This window comes from Crinia signifera, chromosome 6 (assembly GCF_055691185.1).
Source record: "Crinia signifera chromosome 6, ASM5569118v1, whole genome shotgun sequence".
Lineage (NCBI taxonomy): Eukaryota > Metazoa > Chordata > Amphibia > Anura > Myobatrachidae > Crinia > Crinia signifera.
Window position 1 is genome coordinate 75,263,876 of NC_139222.1, and position 21,126 is coordinate 75,285,001.

The window sequence follows — 21,126 nt, forward strand, 5'->3', positions numbered from 1 at the left end:
TATAGAGCTGGCATTTCAAATGCTGACACTGGCCAACAGCCAATCAGAGCTCTCATAACTGACAGCCACAACTAGTGGTTGGCTACCAGGCCCTGAGCTCCAATTGGTTTACGAGCCAGTGGCAGTTTTGGAATGGTCGCTGGATGGGTGGGAGAAGTGTGTGCGGGTTTTGATTAGTGACAGTTGTCCGCAGCAGTGAAGGCTGGCCTGGCCTAGGGTGGTGAGCCCTACATTATGTATAATCAGGGCTAGAGAGGGCATTATACAGTATGTGTAAGTGGCACTACTGGGGCATTATGTGTGCAAGTGGAACTGCAGGGGGCATTTTTTGTAAGCCACACTAGTGAGGGCATTATGTGTGTAAGTGGCACTATAGGGCCATTATGTGTAAAAGACACTGCAGGGGCCATTATGTGTGTAAGCAGCACATGTGTGGGCGCAAAATGTATAATTACACCTCTGCATATATAGCATTACCTCTGAAGTTACGGGAACACTAGCGCCACCAGAAGAAGATGCAGAAAGCTGTATCTCTTGCCATGGTTTTAGAAACGTTTTAAAATACCTGGTCAAAGCCAGTTTTGCGGTCTGAAAGCAGCACTAGAGACTTGAGACTGGTACCATATGAAAGAGGAGACTCTTGGCTTTTAGAACTGACTATTAGTTTATTTGACACCAGGAAGGGAAGCAGCAAGCAACTGTAGGTAGGGTCCAATCCAATTGTCCGCCTAGCTTGCAGGGGTTTCTGGCTTGCTCTGCTTCCAGGGAGCCATCACAGGAATGTGGGGAGGTAACAGTGAAGAATACTGCTCTTTAGTGGGTCAGTTCCTGCTAGGTGCTCAGCTGCCTGTTCCATAGACAGCAGTGTGGGTAGGGGAATGGAACTGAGGGTTCATCATTGCAGCATCTGTGCCCAGGGGCGTAGCACCAATTTTTGCACCCCCCCGCTGGATAATTTCGGCGCCCCCCCTCCTTAAATTTAGCGCTGCCCCCCCCGCCACGTCTTTATGCCGCCGGGAGTCGGGACTGCATATCTACTAATCTGCGTCCCGGCGCCTGGCTCCTTGAGTCAAATGTCCATTACAAAATGGCTGCGTCCTTATAGCAGACCGTTTGTAAGGATGCTAGAGGAGGCCGTCGCTGCCTTCTCTAGCGTCTTAAAAAACGGTCTGCTCTAAGGAGGCGGCCATTTTGTGATGGACGTTTGACTCCTAAGGAGCCAGGCGCCGGGATGCAGATTAGTAGATATGCGGTTCCGACTCCCGTCGGAATACAGACACGGCGGGGTAGGCAGGGGCCGGGGCACAGTAAGGAGAGGGGTGGAGAGCAGTGGCCGGTGCCCGCATCCGGCGCCCACGCAGCCCCCGCTCCCCCAAGCAGCAGCGGGGGCTGCCTTACGGTATCTACGCCACTGTCTGTGCCTTTGTCAGCAGCGTGTGTTTAAATAGTGTAATGAGTTGCACCTTTTGCTTTAAAGGAAGCCCTGGTTCACGCTCAGAAGCCAATTTGTTAACCCGCTTGGTTCTTGAGTCTGGCCTGCCCATACAGTATGTCATTCATACTGTAGTGTAATTCTGTGTTTAATAAGTGTAGCGTTAGGAGAGGCACAGACAGCAGTGCCTTTACACAGGTGTTACCTATCCCATCAATAGCTCCATAGTTGTGGGCTCTGATGAAGCCCTGTTTTGAAAGAAGACCCCAAACAGTCTTTGAGTATACCCTGCGCCTCATTGTTTAAAAGTTCCATTTTCTGTGTTTCTGATGAAGCCTTGTCTGACACCTGGTAGCCATTTTGTTAACCCCCCCCCCCCCGTATGACATTCCTACTGTAGAGTATCTGTGTTTAACCAGTGTAGCTAAATGAGATGCACAGACAGCAGTGCCCTTACACAATTGCAACCTACAGTATTGATCTGCAGTTCTATTTGCTGCTTTCCCACTGTAGCGACCCATCTTGGCATACTGTTTGCTGAAAATGGGACGTACAAGCATCTCACATGCATGCTTGCCCATTCTCGGCAAAAGTACTGTATACTCCCTCACTTATCCCCATAGCCTACTATAAATAGAATAATGAGACACACGTCTATGCAATAGTATTTTTACAAAAAAGTGTCTATCCAAAGTACGGAACAGTACAGTTGTGTACACTAAAGTAGTTCTTGGCTATAGTGTATTTCAACGGACACTTCATGCACACGGAATCCGGATCCTTTCGCTATAGATTTGCATTAGACATCTGACGAATGCATAGTGGTGAGTTTAAAAAGTGACATCTGGTGGATGATCGCTGGTATTGCATTCATCTGGTAACACCATCACCAATCGCCAAGCTGTTATAATTATGCGCTGCCTTGCGACTAGGCACGCTGTGGTGGATTGGCGGAACAATCGCCATAGGCAGGCTAGACGAGAGCGGCTGCATCTGTAGGAAATATAAGATTTTTTTATACAACATTTTCTATTTGGATTTACATAACAAATGTTAGGGACGCTGGTGTTTTGTGCATCTCTCACAAAGCTGTTGGCACTGAATACGTGGTCTTAACCATACAGTATGTATTTTCAATTGCTTTGATCTAATTTTACACCTGCAGCACTGATTCCCTTGTTGCTTTTTCCAATTAGTTTCACAGTATATTAAAACTAATTTGTGGCTTTATAAGTTCATGTGCCTGTAAGCTGTATCTATCTTCCAGTAACTTCGTTAATCATAGAGAACATTACCAATTTGGAGGATTGCAGGAACAATAATCTCAATAACGGTGGACAGCAAGTCACTTTTTGTAAAATTGTTCCAAAAATGCAATCAACCTCTGTAAAATATTTCCATTTAACAAACTGCCCTTTACATCCAGTAAAAGTACTGATTGCTCAAGAGTGCATGAATGACACAAAATTGCTGTGACAATGCTAAAAGCGAGTAGATCTCAAGGCAAATCATAGGAGGGGAAAAGGGCATGAGAGGCCGCTTCATCATCGCTTCTGTCATCACTATATTTTCCCTACACGCACAAACGACAGATACCTTCCCAAAAATACTTAGCATCAATCTGTACTGAAAATGTTGCCTACTGAGCTTAACCTTACACCACAATATATCAGTATATTAGAGGATGAAAAATATGTAAGCTCCAACTGTGGGAGTCGTTCTTATGACAATGCATAGTTACATAAGCTTCTGGACTTTATGGGATGCTACCACATTTTGGGGACTCTTTAAGGAAACAGGTCAACATTATGAAGTTTGTGCATCATTATAGGCCCAACCCGTCCGTGTGATGGTGCGGTTGTGGACTTACATATAGGTAATGGACAGTGGCGGCTTTTACCTTTGCGGAGGAGGGGGCTTCCATGATGCACCCCCCTCGCTGCCATGTTCCTCGCTGTTGCCACTGCCGGCGCAAATGATTGCCGGTCCCTGCCACCGGTCCCCTGCATGGGGCCAGCGCATGCGCAGTAGCTTCTAACACACTGCGCATGCGCTGGACCCAGCCTCCATGGGCTGCCTCTGCAGCAGCCCCTGGAAGCATATTCAGGGTCCCAGGTCCGGCGCATGCGCAGCGCCCATTTTTGGGGCTGCCCCGCTGTTGCGCATAGAGAGGCATCCCGGAGTGAGGGAACACCTCCCAATGAGACTGCCTTGAGTAACTGGCAGGTCGGACTTCCAATTGGAAGTCACTGCCAGTCACAGTGAAGCCAATGCAGTTTCACAGACTGTATCTGGCTTTACTTAGGCAGAGAACAGTAGGGGATTTTACCTTGGGGGGGCTGCAGCCCATAGGAAAAAAAACTTTCCAGAGATGATAAATAGTATACTGACTAAATAGCATGTTGACTAATATAATAATGGTGGTAAAGAAACAAATGCATTAAACAAGAAAGGGTAGGGTCATCTGGCCAGTCCAGAATCTAAATGTGCATTGCTGTTCGATTCAAGCTTGTAATAAGGATAGTCTGTTGTTCTGTATTGTATTTTCTTCAGATTATACCCAATATTTATATAACAATATATAAACACTTTGGGGTAAGATGGAAGTTCTATTGAAGATGTGATGTTGCCAATTGAGAATTTACTTATTTATTTAGCACGTTCTAGAAGATATTAGAATCTGATGGGTTTTTATGGACAACATCGCATCTTCGGTAAAACTCCCATCTTGGTAAGAATGAGATATTTGCAGAACCCTTCAAGGGTGAGCATATTTTTTTTTAAATCCTGTTTATTTGTAGGCTTTCCCTGATATCTTGATCTGTATGTCTGACACTGGGTATGCTGCTTAGATTTTTTTTTTTTTAAAGAAAATTTAACCTTTTCACAGTATTATTTTTCAGGAAAAATAGGTCCAGGAACTCTGGGCCTGGGTGTGTAGCTGTTGAAAAAAAAAAAAACTTATCGATTTAAAGATAGAAATATACACATACATACAAATATAATTAAGAAAATAATGACAAATGTATATTACTCATTTTGCCCCTGTACATTACAAAGTTTAAAGCAGTTGCACTACTAAATCTGTCACATCTGACAGACCTGTCACAAGTCAGAAACTGCAACTTCAGCCATGGGGACTTAATGAGAAATAACTGAGCTAGTCCCATGTTTAGGTTTAAGCGAGAAATCCATGGAACTCACAAAACAGCCAAACAATGCACTTTATAGTTAATGCCTTTCAATCTAAAGTGAGTTATATAGTGAACATTCATAGTTTAACGTATTTTTACATATAAACTGGCTTACTTGCAAATAAATACATTATGTGAGAACCATTTTAAGAAAACCTACAACTGCCTGTACAGATGTGTCCTTAATACATCTTGCCTCAATACACCAAGCAGCAAGAGATGCCTTGTGTGAGTGAACTGACCGGTCGTGTGCAACTCGGTTAGCATCTGGAGTCTTTTCTGTGCTGAAAATGAGTCGCATTTGCCTCAGTACGCGAATAAGACGCACAAGCAGACTCTGCTGATGCTGATTTTAAAATATGTGGCATGCCTATATCCTGTGTTTCACTGAGCCGGTATCTGCATACAAAATGCCACATTACATTGTTTTCTGGGAAAACATTGCTTTTCATATAAAGCTACAGACACACCCAGAATATAGGCATGCTGCATATCATTTTATTCACCAAAAGATGATTATTAGATGCATTTTAATGAAAAACGTTGCACAAAAAAATATTTACTGCTACCAAGTCATGCCACTGCATGGAAGGACTAGAAGGGCTATTTAACATGCAAGGAGGCTAGATGTATAGTATTATGAACATATAACTGCGTAGTTTTAAATTTCTTAATTTGCAGCCCAATTAATTAATTAATTCATTCATTAAAAACTGGTGGGGACGGACTTCCACTGTACTTAGTATGAATAAAAGGATAAATAGATTGCTATTGGTCCTTTAAATAACATTTTTAAATTAAATCTGTGTGTCCCCCCCCCCCCCCCCCCCCCAGATTGCGGGTAATCTTTAGGTCATCGGATTTCAGCAGATATAAGCATCTTGCAGGACTAGATCAGGATCTTTAGAATTATGGTGTCCATTGTTCTTAACAGAGCTGTTACACATCACTGAGACTGATGATACTTACAATACACATCAGAGACGTCCTGGTGGGCAGTCAATCAAAGGAATTCAATTGTCAAGGTGATGCCTTACCGCACCTGGCTTCAGCCAACTGCTTCATTAACTTGCAGTGTTTTGTAACATACTGTACACAACAAATGTGTGTAGATTCTGTCTCAGAGTTGTCAATTCCTTAATATACTTTCTTTCTGAATAGAAAAACAGATTTACACTGTTCTTTTTTTTTTCCATTATTCATGAACTCTAAGTTTTTGGGGGTTTTCTTCGCAACCAGCACAAAACAGCAAAGAATGGAACATTGTATATACAATGGAGTAAAAATATCTATTTCAGTTCTTATGATCATTAATTTACTTACATCAAATTGATTATGATGCAAACAAATGACGTACAATGACAGGTGTCAGGGACATAATCGTTATGAGTTATGTTATAGTACATACTGTAAGTTAGCAAGAGTAAAATGTTAGCTTTGTGTGGTGATTCATGTTCGTGAATATTTATTACCATTTATTTATATAGCCCACACATGTTCTGCAAAGCTTTCAGAGAATATTCGATCTTAAAAATGTTATGAGTCCCTCCCCCAGACCAATCTAGATTCCCAATTTACGAATACATTTGGATTGTGGGAGGCAACTGGAGTATTTGGAGCAAACATGGATATAATATGACAAATTTCACATAGAAGTTGGAAGTGAATCCAAGCTCAGTGCTTAGGTGGTAATGCCTTGCAGTATGCCATCCATACTTAGCAGTTTGTGACTACGGAGGCAGTTTGATACATTAAGGCAGTGGTTCCCAAACATTTTTGAATCGCGGCACCCTAGAGCATCAAAATACTTTCAAGGCACCCCTAGACTAAATGCTTCTTATCGAGAAATTCAGATTTTTTTTTTTTAAATAAGTGCATTGTGTTTATATGTCACAGTTATGAGGTGAGGGAAAGGATTTGCTTCTGTTTGTCCACATATATTATGATTGGCAGCCACAAGCACTGGTTTTGCCTGGTACATTGACCATAAATAATTTGAATTGATCTTGGTCCACCAATCCAAGGCACCCCTGCAAGTGTCCTGAGGCACCCCTGGGAGCCTAGGCACACAGTTTGGGAACCACTGCATTAAGGGGTTTATACTAATTTACACTCTCCCCTGCAGGAGTGATGTTGAGCGTCTGTGCATGCGCATTTATGCACATGAAGACGCTAGGTGCCGCTGGGTATGGCAAACTGCTAGTTCACTGTCCAGTTCGCACCTAGCAGGGCATGGGGCGGCGACGGTGAGGGGTCACGATCATGGGAACACCCAGCGACCGCATGGACTCTGAGCTGAGCACCAGATTATATTTCCAGTAGATGTGTAGTTGTTGGACATATTTGGACGGAACCATAGCGAGGTGGCTTGATTGGGTCCAGATTAGGTTCACGAACACTAGACTGTCTCCATCTTGAACACAAAAAAGCCAATCCATTGGTGGAGTGGGAGGGGGGGGTGGCATTCTTGATACTCGGAAACCTCCCTGTATGAGCCGCTGTAAATCCCAAAAGTCCCAATAACACTTTCTTAAACAACTAGCAGAAGAATAAGAAGCAAACTAATGTGTTCAATTTGTTTACTTTTAATTGATGTATATGAATTTGTGATTTTAATTTCTTACAATGTTTTTAATAATAAAATACTATTTATTTTATGCGGAATGGGAATGATGGAATTTTACTAGTGAAATCCACTGTTTTTGGTACCCATTATCTATCTCTATCATTCGATTACTCTACTCCTTTTTCTATTACTGTCTTTCACTCCATGACCTTCAAGCAGCTGTTTGGCCAGATTGCCTGTCATTTCACATGTTATTTGCATTGTTGCTGCATGGATGTATTTGCATTCTAATTGTTTTACTGTTTGCAAAGAGAAATTCTTTCCCTGTACAAGGCGGATTTACTTATAGCCACTCGCGCTGTCTACATTTGCGAATGTCCACTAAATGAGCTTTTATTAAATGTGACATTTTCACTGTCGAGGTAATACAAGCTGAACGGAGTCCTTGTTAGTAGAAATGCTTGAACCAGTATTACATTCATTCAGATTTGGATAGTTCCAGTTCCTCAAACTCATTTGCTGTACAAAACATAATATTTATGCTGGATTCATTGCACACATTTAATGCAAATATATTCAAATAAACTATAAAATGTAGCATCATTTTTAAAGTGATTTTTTAATTGAAACAATGATCAGCAGATTTTAAGCTTGTCTCCTCATTAACACGTATAACTATTCTAGATACTAGACCGCAGTGGCGGCTCTAGAGGTAGGGCTGCAGCATAGTCCAAAATTGAAATAAGGGAGTCACCAAGTGTCAGTTAATCCCATCAAGTGATAGAAAAAAAGGGGAGGGCAGTTTGTGTGTTCCCCTTTTTAATTTTGGACTTTGCTGCGGCCCCAGCTCTAGAGTCTCCACTACCAGACAATGGGGCAGATGTATTAAGCCTGGAGAAGATACAAACTGGAGATAAAGGGAAAGGAGATAAAGCACCAGCCAATACAACTCCCAACTGTCATTTTGAAACACAGTTCATTGGCTAGTGCTTTATCTCATTTCACTTTAGTTTATCTCTTCTCTGGGCTTAATAATACATCTGCCCCATTGCTACTCATATGCTTGAACGTGGCTGTTTTCCTTTCATGTAGCTGAAAAGTATGTTCTGGCTGAGCTTAAGAATGTAATTTCACTTTTTTCAGGAATTATTTAATGGGTTGGGTATGAATTCCTGGTAGTCAGTATTTGGACAGTCAGGATGCTCCCAGTAAGTATTTAATATCTAATCCATTCCTCCTAAGTACCTCTTAAGTACCTAACCATATTGAAGACATTTTTGACCCAGTTGACTTAATAGGCAACTTAAAGATAGTTTTCTGCTAATTCCGTTGAAGTTAATGAGATGAGTCATCAGTGACATTGCAACGTTGATAAACTTTTTGTGTGACTCCGCAGATATCCAGAACCTATTTCATACAATTGCGCCTTTACCAGGTTAACAGGTCTTATTGAGTGGATTGGAGCAAATGTAGAGCATTTGCAATTGATTCTGACTGTGAAACTAAACGTTTTACAGTATATCAGGAACATATTTTTAGAATTATGCCCTTCCAATGTGCATAGCAATATAGGCCAAGATTTATCAAAGCTTGGAAAGAGATAGTGGAGGTACATAAACAACCAACCAACATGGCCAGTAAAGTGCCAGGGGCTGATTGATTGATTGGTGCTTTATCTCTTTCCACTTCCACTCTCCAAACTTTAATAAACCTGGGCCAAAATCTATTACTAAGATGAGTATTTTTTCATATTTTGACTTCTTGAGGACACATTATATAAATAGTTTTTTCCCCTTTGAGCTACAGTATGCCTATAACTACTGTGTGAAAAGTAGATTATGATCACTCCGCTATGCACAAGATCTGCGTCTGTCTTCTGCACGGATCACTAGCTCCCATTCACTATTACAGGACTTTCATCAGGCTGCTCCCACTCTATGGAATGCCCTTCCATGCACAATAAGACTCTCCACTAGCCTCCACACTTTCAAGCGTTCCCTGAAAACTCACCTCTTCAGGCAAGCCTGCCATATATAAGTTCCACATAACCCTCTGAGGCACTTACGTATTATATAGCTTCCCTTCTGGACTTGCAACTTGGTGGGACTGCTATGCTATTACTGATAAAGTGACAGTTATAAAGTGTACTTTGGGCTTCGGTTGTTCAAATTTTGATTACATAATGAAAACATGAATTCAGTATCCTGTACATAAGTCTTGCCTTGGGGTGATCAAACAATATACTGTATCTGTTTTTTTTTTTTTTTTTTTCATTAAACACACAAGAATAGCGCCATAGTTGATGAATTGAGAATTTATTTTCTTTATCAGGACAACGTATCATTATTGAACTTTTATTTGAAACCTTCATCAAATTATCACCTAATAATATGATGTTCATGATCAGGATCTCACCTGAGACTGCTGTGACACTTGATACGTGTTGATCAAGAACAAACACCTGGTACATCTAATTAAAATCACCCTTCCATATGAAATGATTAAAACTCTTTGCCACCACCATCAGCTCCACTGAAGTTAGTCTGACACTATATAATTATTGGGTCAATTTTCCAATAATTGGGTGATAAGAATTTTGTATCGTTTGTAGGAATGAGCGATTTGAACAAACGTTGATAAAATGATCCAAAAAATGCTAATTTTCTATGGTCAGACTTAAGGCGCATACAGATTCAATGATTTTTTTAATATTCATGACATTTTTGTGCATAAAATCATCATTTAAAAATGGGGCTATTTGGTGGGATTTCAATGCAATTGCTCTGCGTATGGCACCCTTGTCATTTTGGGAATTTTGAGTTTCCAATTTTGGAGACAACGGAAATGAAGATAGCAGTAATAATTTTTATAGCAACTACCTAAGAATGATATACAATATGATCAGTTGTAGTTTTCATTAAAGTTTTTATGTTGTGCAAACCCCAAATTTGCTGCGTGAGACAGATGATTTCATATAACTAGTTAGTTTCACACCATTGGAGAGAATGAAATCTAATACAGGTGACTGCACTCAGTTGCCATAATAAGAAAGATATACCAGAGGCTTATAGATAAAGACGTGCAGCTTGAAGAAGCTCGCTCCAGAAGGTAGCTCAAATTTCAGCTACAAAACCGTCTGTGAGGAAAGCTCTTTCATACATGGTAACGCTCCACAGTTTTGAATTGGCGGTAATATAACAATAACGTAGGGACAATATTTGTGGCTCCTGTTTATAACCATTGTCTTTATATAAGAATGTTGCCAGCTTGCAGGTAACAAAGATGGAAATCCTTGGAAAATATAGGTCTTCTTTGGTAACTTTGTTCAGTTAATCTTTATTTGAGTCAAAAACAATTCAAATTGTTCATCAGTTACTGCGCTGTCAAACTATAATATACCAATTCTATGTGGAAAATATGCAGATGGAGCCTTCCTCGTGCTCACCATACCTTATTATCATCTTTTGTTCTTAGCTGCAATACTATACATAGAACAATACATCGAGCAGAGAATTAATCACTTGGGTGGTATGCACGGAAATTTTCTGGGCCCAACTGCGCTGCTCCAAACCCCCCACCCATTGCTCGAACGTACTCCGGAGCTCCCCTGACCCCCTCTTCCCCAGCCGCCATGCAGTTTCCTGCAGTGACGTAGGCGACAGGCTTGTGGAAGTTCGGGGGGCTCGGGAGAGTTCAAGCACCCGAGTCCTCCCGAGCCGCTGCAAAACATCCCCAAGCCTGTCGCCTGTGTGGTCAGTGATGACTGACCGATGACAGGGAAGCTCACGCGTACTAATGCCGGAACAGAGGTGGGGGTGGGTGGGCTCCTGTGATCTGTGGTGGGTTTTAGGGCCCTTATTCAGATCTGACCGCAGTACAAATTTGTTCTCAAAATGGACAAAACCATGTGCACTGCAGGTTCGGTAAGATGTAACCTGTATAGAGAGAGTTAGATTTGTGAGAGTTATTTTGCTGCTGTGCAGGGTAAATACTTGCTGCATTATTTTTACACTGTAATTTAGATTTCAGATTGAACACACCCCACCCAAATGTAACTGTTTCTGCACATGTTACATCTGCTCCACCTGCAGTGCACATGGTTTTGCCCATTTTGAGAACAAATTTGTTCTGCGATCAGATCTGAATAAGGGCTTAAGTCGGACAGCTCTGGCTCACTTAATCCTATTAAAGGAATAGATGAGGATGGCTCCATCTGTACTCCGTACATTTGCCCACAGTTTAATGATTTTGAAAAATATAATTGTAATTGTGTTTTTCTACTCCCTGTGATATTCTATTGATTATATACTGAAAATTTCCACACAATAATTCTATTCTACAACTAGAGTACAGTATACGGGCATGTACGTGGGTGTACAATATTACTCTTCCAATACTGTGGAAATATTCACTGTTCTAAGTTACAGTGTGATTTATTAAAGTATGTTAAGTATGGGCTTTTTGCATAACATTACCCTAAATACCAGGTATTTTTCACTTTAAAGAACTTATATTATTCTTTTTTTAACTTTACATTTGGTGAACCATTTTTATAGATATTTTTTTTAGTTAAAATAATTAAAGTTCATATAAGGATCCAAAATGCTATTGTCAATGTGATTTGAAAATGGCCGGTAATTTTGTATGGTCAATGCTGACTTCAGTCCATGCTGAGTTTTCTAGTGTTGTATTAATTGCTCCAACAGAAATGGGTTATTATTTAATGTGCTATTGGATGTTAATGTATATTCTATTACAGAGGTGGTCGAGAATTCTTTATATCTTCATGCAGCACCCCTGGAAATTTGTGTTCATATATTCCACCTTTATCTTGGCTCCTTTATCCTTGTCCAGTCTATTACAGCAATTGTACAGAATTTACTGACATATTAATGGGTGATAATTTTTTAATCTCTCTGGAGGTTGAAATAATCTGATGTTTTACTGTTATTCATTGCACAACTTTTCGTTTTGTCTCAAGCTATGCTAAGCACTACAAAAGGATTACTTTTTCTTAACATCAATAATCCATGTTCCTCTGGAGATGAAGTATTCCTTTAAAAAGTCACTTCTCTCGCCCACATCCTCCCACCACCACTGTGAAAAGAAAAATGTGGGAGTATTGCACATACCCCTAAATCTAAATGTCAGATTTTCCATCCATGGACCAAAGTGATGCTACAGTGCATTAAGCTGTGATGTTGGGTTTCATTGAGATCTGCCTTTGATATTTGAGATAATGCCTCTGACCCAAATACAGATGGAACGCCTCACAGCCTGCCTGAGGAATCGCCTGATTCCCCGAGCTAGCGCAGGCTGGCAGTCAGGCGCTTCATCTGATGGGGACGCATCAGCGTCTTACATGCTTGTGCATCCCCTACATTACGGGGGCGGGGAGTGGATACCCTGCCCATTTCCACTTCCAGGAGACTGGCAGGGTTAGTGGGGCCTGCGGGTAGTGACGGGGGAGGAGCAGGGAGCCGGCGGCGGGCTCCGACAGAACGGGCGCGTGAGTGTCTCTTTCCCGAACGCCCCCTTCTGTCAAATGAGAGCTGCTCCACCTGTAGTCTATCTTATACTCTGTGACATATAAAATCTCAGTAATGACCCATGTATAAGTGAGTGTGAATAGGTCCTTGAAATATAACTTGGGTAAAGTGCATTGGCATTTCAAGCTGAGTAGCTAGAGAGGTTGAACCCAGGAGAGACTTAGGCTACCTGGTAGTGTGAATGAACAACCCTGCTCTTGTGACCCATGTTCCATTCAACTTCATGGATAGGCATTGCGTGGAGGTGATATAATTTCCAAAAGCGGGCAGAAGAGTTCCACTGCACCCATGTGTAATATGAATGGGGCAGATGTAACGTGCAGATAGACCTAGATTTGGGTGTTATTTTGTTTCAGTGCAGGGTAAATACTGGCTGCTTTAATTTTACACTGCAATTTGATACCAGTTTGAAGTACAAACCCCATTCAAATCTAACTCTGCATGGTTTTGTCCATTAGAGAGAGAATTTGAACCTGAATCAGGCCCTTAGTGGGATGTAGACAGGATGTCTATAGTGACTATGCAGATGTCAGAATGATGGCATCTAGTATCCTGACACAGCTGTGATGCTATTTAGACCATTTTAACATTATAGGCATTTTGGCTGCCTCTATAGTAGCATGTTGAATGTTATAATGCCCATAATGTGAACATTTTTAAGTTGCATTAAGGCCCATACACACTTAGAGATTTTCATTTCAAAAGACTTTGCCAAAATCTTTGATAGATATATCTGTCACCAAAGTAGTGCGTACACACTGAGCTATTTTCCCCAAAGAGCAAGAGATTTTCAGGAGGCGAAAGACTTTGCTGAAAATCTTTCATATACAAGGCTATTTACATAATGGGTGGGGTTTGAATCCCAAGGGTGGGAGCAGCGGCCATTTTATTCAGTGCATGTCTGCCCTTGGGGCCTGATTCAGAATTGATTGCTTGGCTGCATATATATAGGACTACTCAGCACAGCAAAGGCCTTGGGGGGAGGGGGGGGTAGTAGTAGTAGTAGTAGTAGTAGCGATCAATTCTGAATCAGGCCCCAAGGGCAGACATGCACTGAATAAAATGGCCGCTGCTCCCACCCTTGGGATTCAAACCAAACTACGCAGCCAGCGATCAATTCTGAATTGGCTGGGGAATGCCTTCATTTTGTGGTGACCTCCCAGAAAATGGGAGTGGCACTCCCCAAAACATCCACCTGCTGTCGATTAGACAGCAAATAGCCAGCGATCGCAGGCGTTCGGCAGTGGCGGCGGTAACGCATATATTGCTGGCGCAGACCAGCAATGTATACGTTACACCCATAACATAATTTACATTGTCGGGCAGTGGCGGTGGTAACGTATACAGTGCTAGCCATACGTTACCGCCTCATATACACGCTAGCAATATACATTGCTAGCGTGTGCTAGCAATGTATATATTACCGGCTAATCAATAAAAATTGGTGGCCTGGGGGGACCAGTAATATATGCATTGCTGGCATGTGCCAGCAATGTATATATTACCGGATAATCAATATACATTGGTGGGCAGGGGTACCAGTAATAAATACATAGCTGGCATCTGCCAGCGATGTATATATTAATGGCTAATCTGCGTACATTGGTGGGCAGGGGGAACAGTAATATATACATCGCTGGCATCTGCCAGCGATGTATATATTAATGGCTAATCTACGTACATTGGTGGGCAGGGGTACCAGTAATATATACATCGCTGGCATCTGGCAGCGATGTATATATTAATGGCTAATCTACATACATTGGTGGGCAGGGGGACCAGTAATATATACATTGCTGGCTTGTGCCAGCAATGTATATATTACTGGCTAATATTAATATGAATAGACATTGGTGGCCAGTTTGTGTTTGCTGCGGGGGAGCTGGAGCTGCTGCGGGCGGGCAGTGGATGTCTTTAACTGAACCTTTATTATATAAAGCAGGTGGAGGGAGAAGGGGAGCGGGGGCTGCCGTGCAAACCCCGACCCTGGAACGGCTGTGATCGGTGGACGTGGACGGCAGGCGGCTTTTGCTCTATGCTATGGAGCAGGGGGTGAGCAGGAGGTGCGGCAGACAGGGGGCGGGTGGACGGCGGCGGCGTCTTTTCCTCCCTGCTCCGTGCAGGTGAAGGTGAGTAGGAGGTGCGGCGGATGGGGGGCGGGTGGATGGTGGCTGCTTTTCCTTCCTACTCCGTGCGGCGCTATACTGAGCAGGGGGAGGTAGCAACACTCCAGGGGGTGGCAGTGGGCTGGTCTGCTGGGCTGAAAGTGGCTAATCTTTTAGCCTGGCGGCCCGTACACACACAGAGATGATGGCTGAATAAACCAGCCATCATCTCTGGCATGCTGGTAAAACCAGCAGATGGGAGACTTTGACAGCGATGATGCGGGAGCGCGCATAATCACTAGTCTGTCATCGGTGGCCCATACACACTGGGCGATTTTCAGCTGAAAATCGCTCAAAACGGCCAAAATGAACGATTTTCAGCTGAAAATCGTCTAGTGTGTATGGGCCTTTACAGCCATGTCAGGATACTGGTGCCAGCTTTCTGGTCTCTATAGACATTTCTTATGTATCCCTTATATAGCATAATCAATCCGTACACTTTGGCAAAGTGTACGATAGGGAGCCAACATGATCAGCTCCTGTGTTTCGCTTTAGGTATCAAGAGATTATTCCTGTTTATATAAGTTCTTGACATGTTTGTTAAAGCAAGAATTCAAGTTGGAAGGGTCAGTACAGATGGTGTAATGGTTAGCATTACTGCCTCACAGCACTCAGGTCATGGGTTTGATTTCCACCATGGCCCTAAGGGCTGTTTCACACAGTACGGTTCCTGCCGCACGGTGAAATCCCGTACGGCCAGGGAGCCGTGCCGCACTCAGCAGTTGTGAATGGACACTATTGTGTCCATTCACACGGGACGGCCACGGCCCGGCCGCACGGCTGCAGCCGGATCCCCCCACTGGAAGGGACGGCTGCCGGGCTGTGGCCATCCCTGCCATTATAAAATTCTGAGTGCGGCGCGGCTCCCTGGCCGTACGGGATTTCACCGTGCGGCAGGAACCGTACTGTGTGAAACAGCCCTAACTGTGCAGAGTTTACTCTGTCTCCCCGTGCTTGGTTTACTCTGGGTTCTCCGGTTTCCTCCCACAATAAAAAAATATACTGGTAGGTGTTTTGTTCATATGTCTGTAAATCCAGTCATAAGGACACAGAGACATGTGAGTTCACTGCTGTGCTGTTTTATTCCATCCAACTCCAGACACACTGCCTCAGGAACACCCACTTCCCAGCATTCCCCTGGTCCTAGGGACCATCACCAAAGATGCAGACTTACACATTTTATTAAGGGAGTGTCTACAAATATTAAGCATTCTAATACACTAACATCACAGTAGGTTATTTGGCTCCTAACAAAATTAACCCTAGAATGTGTGTGTGTGTGTGTGTGTGTGTGTGTGTGTGCGCGTGCGCATGTGGTATGGAATATAGATTGTAAGCTCCACTGGGGCAGGGACTGATGTGAATGTTCAACTATTCTCTGTAAAGCGCAGCGGAATATGTGTGCGCTATATAACAAACTTAATAAACAATACAGATAAAGTTACAGGTTGGCTTAGCTGTTAGGTTAAGGTTAGGTTAGTTTGGTAAGCAGCAAACAAAATAGAAATCAAAAGAAAGACAGGACCTCATACGGAGTTGAATAGAAATTGTTCATATTAAACTACTGTATGTTGCATGCATGGGGAAAATCTGTTTGTCTGTCTTATTGTGTGTAGAATTGTATGCATTCTGCAGCATGCTTGTCCCCAAGCTGTGCCCTTGGTTTGCTACTCATCATCAAGATGCAAATGATAGTTAAATCAACAAACACTGGCTGAACTTTGCTTATGTGAGATAGCCCCATTTACGGCTCAGCTGTGCCTTCACAGTGGCAAGTGTTGATGTGATTGAAATGCAAATAAATCTGCTTTCCCCGTACTTGCATACACTCCGTTATGGAGAATGTATGTACTGTAAATGTGTTCAGAACTGTGGTGCATCAGGTGAACAACTTATATATTTGTTGTTACATTCTATAAACGTGTCTATCCAACCGGAGCAAAGAAGTCTTAAATTCAGTATTATGTATATCTAGTCTAGGTGAATATTTTTTAGTGTACAGTAGCAGAAGGTTGCATGTAGTTCACATACTTTTTATAAGCTGGAAGCAATGATTTTCACTGGCACATTTTATACATAGTAAATACCTATTTTTCATTTCTCTTACAGTATGTAATAGATTAAAATAAAAACTTTTAATACAGCACTTTAACACCATGGATAATGTCACCAATATGTGACAAATAACATGTAACTGGTGAAAACAGATGTCTATTGCCTACACAAATATATTGCTGGCTATTTTTTTATTATCTAAAATGTGATCATCTAAGACTGAGGTCAACAGCAATTTGTTGCTGCTTCAATTAGAACACAGATAGATGTTCTTTTAATGACATGTTTGTTGTTTAAGAATTTGATAGCGATAGTACAGTAGCCTTCACATTCTAATTTATCTAAATGATCATAACAATATCTTGTTAATTATTTATACAGTATATAGATCTGAGATTAGGTTGTGAGGTCAAGTCTACAGCCAGAAATGTTTTGATTGGCCAATGTCTAGGCAAAACTGGGTTTTTTCTAGAGACATTATTTGCAGTTGAAATTCCAGTCTAAACAATTGTGCAGCTCCTTGCGAATTCATTGTAATTTGGTGGAGATATAAATGAGAGGTTCTCAAACTCATTAAAGGCCCCCATACACTATGCAACTTCTCCGAGGGGACAAGTTGCATCCAATTCCCCCAGGAGCCGGGAGGAAGTGCCATTTTTTTACATTCGATAAATCTAGGAAGCGGCAGCAGGCAGGACATTTCAAAACACCTTAACAAATGAATGGGCAACTGCTGATTCACTTAGAGAGGTCTTTCAGCCAATCAGTAGCCACCCATTCTCTTGTATCTTATTTTTTTCCAATCACCTGCTCACCGCCGGCTGCTAGGTCGCTCAGATAGGTGTCTGCCAGTGGTGTGGCACTGCTTTCACACACCGATGGAAAGAATTGGACATGATACATTCTTTTTAGCACCCGCGATGTGCTGTTGATGGGTCCAATACCAATTTATCTTATGTTCTGCAGGTCCCACCTCTTAATCCAAGCCAATGCACATGGGACTGCACATCAGATCAAATGTCCTACACATGCGATTAGGCCGGAATTCAATCCCTGATCATCTGGAATCGGGTTAAATCGGGCCCAAATCGCATAGTTTATGGGGCCTTACGGTTTTAAAAATATCCTTACTTGAGCCCAATTTACTTCATTATTACCTCAGTCAATTTGATTTAATGATATGGCCTCAAATATGGATATCCTTAAAACCTGCAGTGGCAATGAGAGTAGGGGGGTGGATATGTTTTGCCTGGCCCACTGGTGGGGCCATGCAGGGGGCTCAGGTCCTTCTGCCACTCTTCCATATCACAGGCAGTCAGTGAAGACTGATAATGGCTCCCCCACATACACACACACCTCATACTAGGGCACCTAGCCTCTTTTTTTTTTTCATATTTTAAATTATATAACAATTAAATAATCCACCTTAGTATCTTCTATTGGAGTATCTACAGATGTGTCCACATACATCCTAATCAGTGGGGCAGAGGCACAGTTCAAAATTCAAATAGGGGAGCGAAACCATCTGCCATTCCAAACTGACTCACTGGCAGTGGGTGCGGCTCCCCTATTTGAATTTTGGACTGTGCTGTAGCCACGACTGATCCTAATGCATAATCGTTGCAGCACCTACAGCGCAGCATTGTGATTGTACACTCTCATTGTGGCATTGATTGAAATGGGATCTGAGGTGCACATACGCCCACCTCCCAATCACTTGTATGGCACAAGGCAATAATTCAAACGAGCGTGACATGCCATGCTGAATTTGCAATGCAGTGACATACAGCACACTTCTATATGCAGCAAAACTGTAGTGGGACACGTCTGTATAATGCGTGCAGGGTGTGCGGTGCATAGAGAAATTGCCAGGAAAATTCTCCTGGTGATTTGCGCATACACAATAGAGGTGACAATAGTGGTGCCAGAAACAAGGCATGGGAGCCCAAGTCTGCCGCATTGCTAGCACTACATGCACTACAGACACGGCTACAGTGGAGGGCAATCATCCTACACACGGATCCTCTTTTCTCTTAATCTGCCCCTAAATACATCCAAACCTTTTCTTGATAGTAAGTTTCACACAAAAGGCGTATTATTGCTTTTTTTTTTAAATAATATATGTAATTCTGTCAAAAAGTTTAAGTAAATTTAAACTTTAATTTTGTTACAAACTATAAAATGCTACTGTACATATAAATAATGCTAGTCATTTGTTCAGTAATTGAGTCCATTAAGTTGCTTTTTTACTACATCTCCACATTTCCAGTTGAATGCTTGCAATGGGCCAAGCACAATACAGATTTCAAAGCACACCATTTGTCAATGCTAGCCTCACACAAGTCAGATATTGACTCTGAAAATATGCCATGCTAGTGGCTCAGTCATTTTAATGATTAAGTAATTAGTGTTGACATATCAAATTCAGATAACCTGTATTGTATGTTTCCATATGAGGACTTAACCTACATAATTTTTTTTTTCTCTAGTGCCACGTTGGCAAACTCTGTATTAAAGACACCAAATCCATTCTCATTTTTAAGCTGTTTGTATATGCTGAGTACAATTGATTTAATTAGTACATCAGTTGACCATTTTGTGCTCAAAATTTGTTCTTTTAATTCAACTGGGCTTCAGTACAGGAGTTAAGGTGCGTACACACTGGGCAATATGTTGCTGGCAATATATTTCTAGCAATATATTGCTCAGCAATCATATTGCTCAGTGTCCCATTTTAATCTGCGACTAGAGATGGTCGCAGCTGAAAATGTCACACTGCCGGGAGAAGAGGCAGTGGAAGCCACTTTTCGGAGGAGCATGCTCCTCCGACCAGCGACCATTCAGGGGCTGAAAACGGGATTTATAGCTTGTGCACACTCCAATCACTGGCAATATGGTCGCTCAGCGACCATATTTCCAGTGATATTTGCTATGATCGCCCCCGTGTGTACGCACCATTACTGTTATACTATTGTAAAATACTACTTTTAACAGTGAGCTGTAGCTTAAGGGACAGAAACAAGACTATAAATGTTTTCTATGTTTCTTATCATGTCTTGGCAAAAATAAGGCGTAAAGCTGTGTACACATGTTATCGATTCAATTTTGCTTATCAAAATTTTGCACAATCAAATCGAAACCTAATTCAAAATCGAATGGGTTTTAAGACATTTTCGACTGGCATTCGATGCGTGCTCCCGTTTTCTCTATATCAAACAGAAAAATAGACTGCGCAGCCAAGGAAATAGGGATGCCAATCCCGGGGCATTTTTTCAATCCCGGGATTGGCATCCCCACCAAAAAAAAAACATTTTTAGCATAGGACCCACCCCGGCCGACCCGCACATCTACTTACATTAGGGTGCGGGCGGGCGGCCGGGAGTGGGTTTGGAGGTGCACGGTGCCTCCCGGCAAGTGCACCTCCATATAAGACAGCAGGCGGGCGGAGGCAAGCGGGCGGCGGAGAAGAGGCGGGCAGGCGGAGGCGGGCGGAGTCAGGCCGGCGTGCTGGCGGGCGGCGGAGAAGAGGCGGGTAGGCGGTCACTGGTGACGTGTGGCCTGCGCAGCGTGACCTCTACTGTCACGCTACGCAGGCCGCACGCCGGGTCAGGTTACGGGAACAGCCGGGCAGCGTCTGAGCGAGTGCTCAGACGCTGCCCGGCATTAGACTGCGCATGCGCAGTCTAATCCCGAAATCCCGGGATTGGATTCTCCAATCCCGGGATTGAAATCCCGGACTTTTTTAGGCCAAATCCCGAAATATCCAATGTGATCCAGTAATTCGAATGTGTACACTGTGCTTTGAATGTAAATCGAATTCGATATTGAAATCGAATCGAATGCAAAAGTGCAGATCGAATGTGAAAACAAATGGAAAATCAAAGGCAAAATTGAAAGGTGGTGGAGAGGGGAAATCAAAATCGATTCGAAAGCAAATCGATGCGTCTGTACGCACCTTAAGGCTGACTTTTAAACCCCAAGGTTGAGATGTTAGTCTACAGGTATCTCTTTCTTTTAAGGAATAAGTGACCTGACACTAGGTCACTTATTTCTTAATAAGAAATAGATCGAAAGTCAATAGGTTGACATGGTCAAAAAGCTGATATGGCTATTGTCGAAATATGAAAAGGTCAACATGATGTTTTTTTCATAACTTGCATACATT

The 21,126-nt window shown here is 42.4% G+C and overlaps 1 protein-coding gene across 3 annotated transcripts in view; it reads left to right on the forward strand.

The window, feature by feature from the left end:
* Positions 1 to 21,126, forward strand: part of CDH23 (cadherin related 23) — a 914,269-nt gene that overhangs the window by 327,624 nt on the left and 565,519 nt on the right. The gene's annotated exons all lie outside the window — the stretch shown is intronic.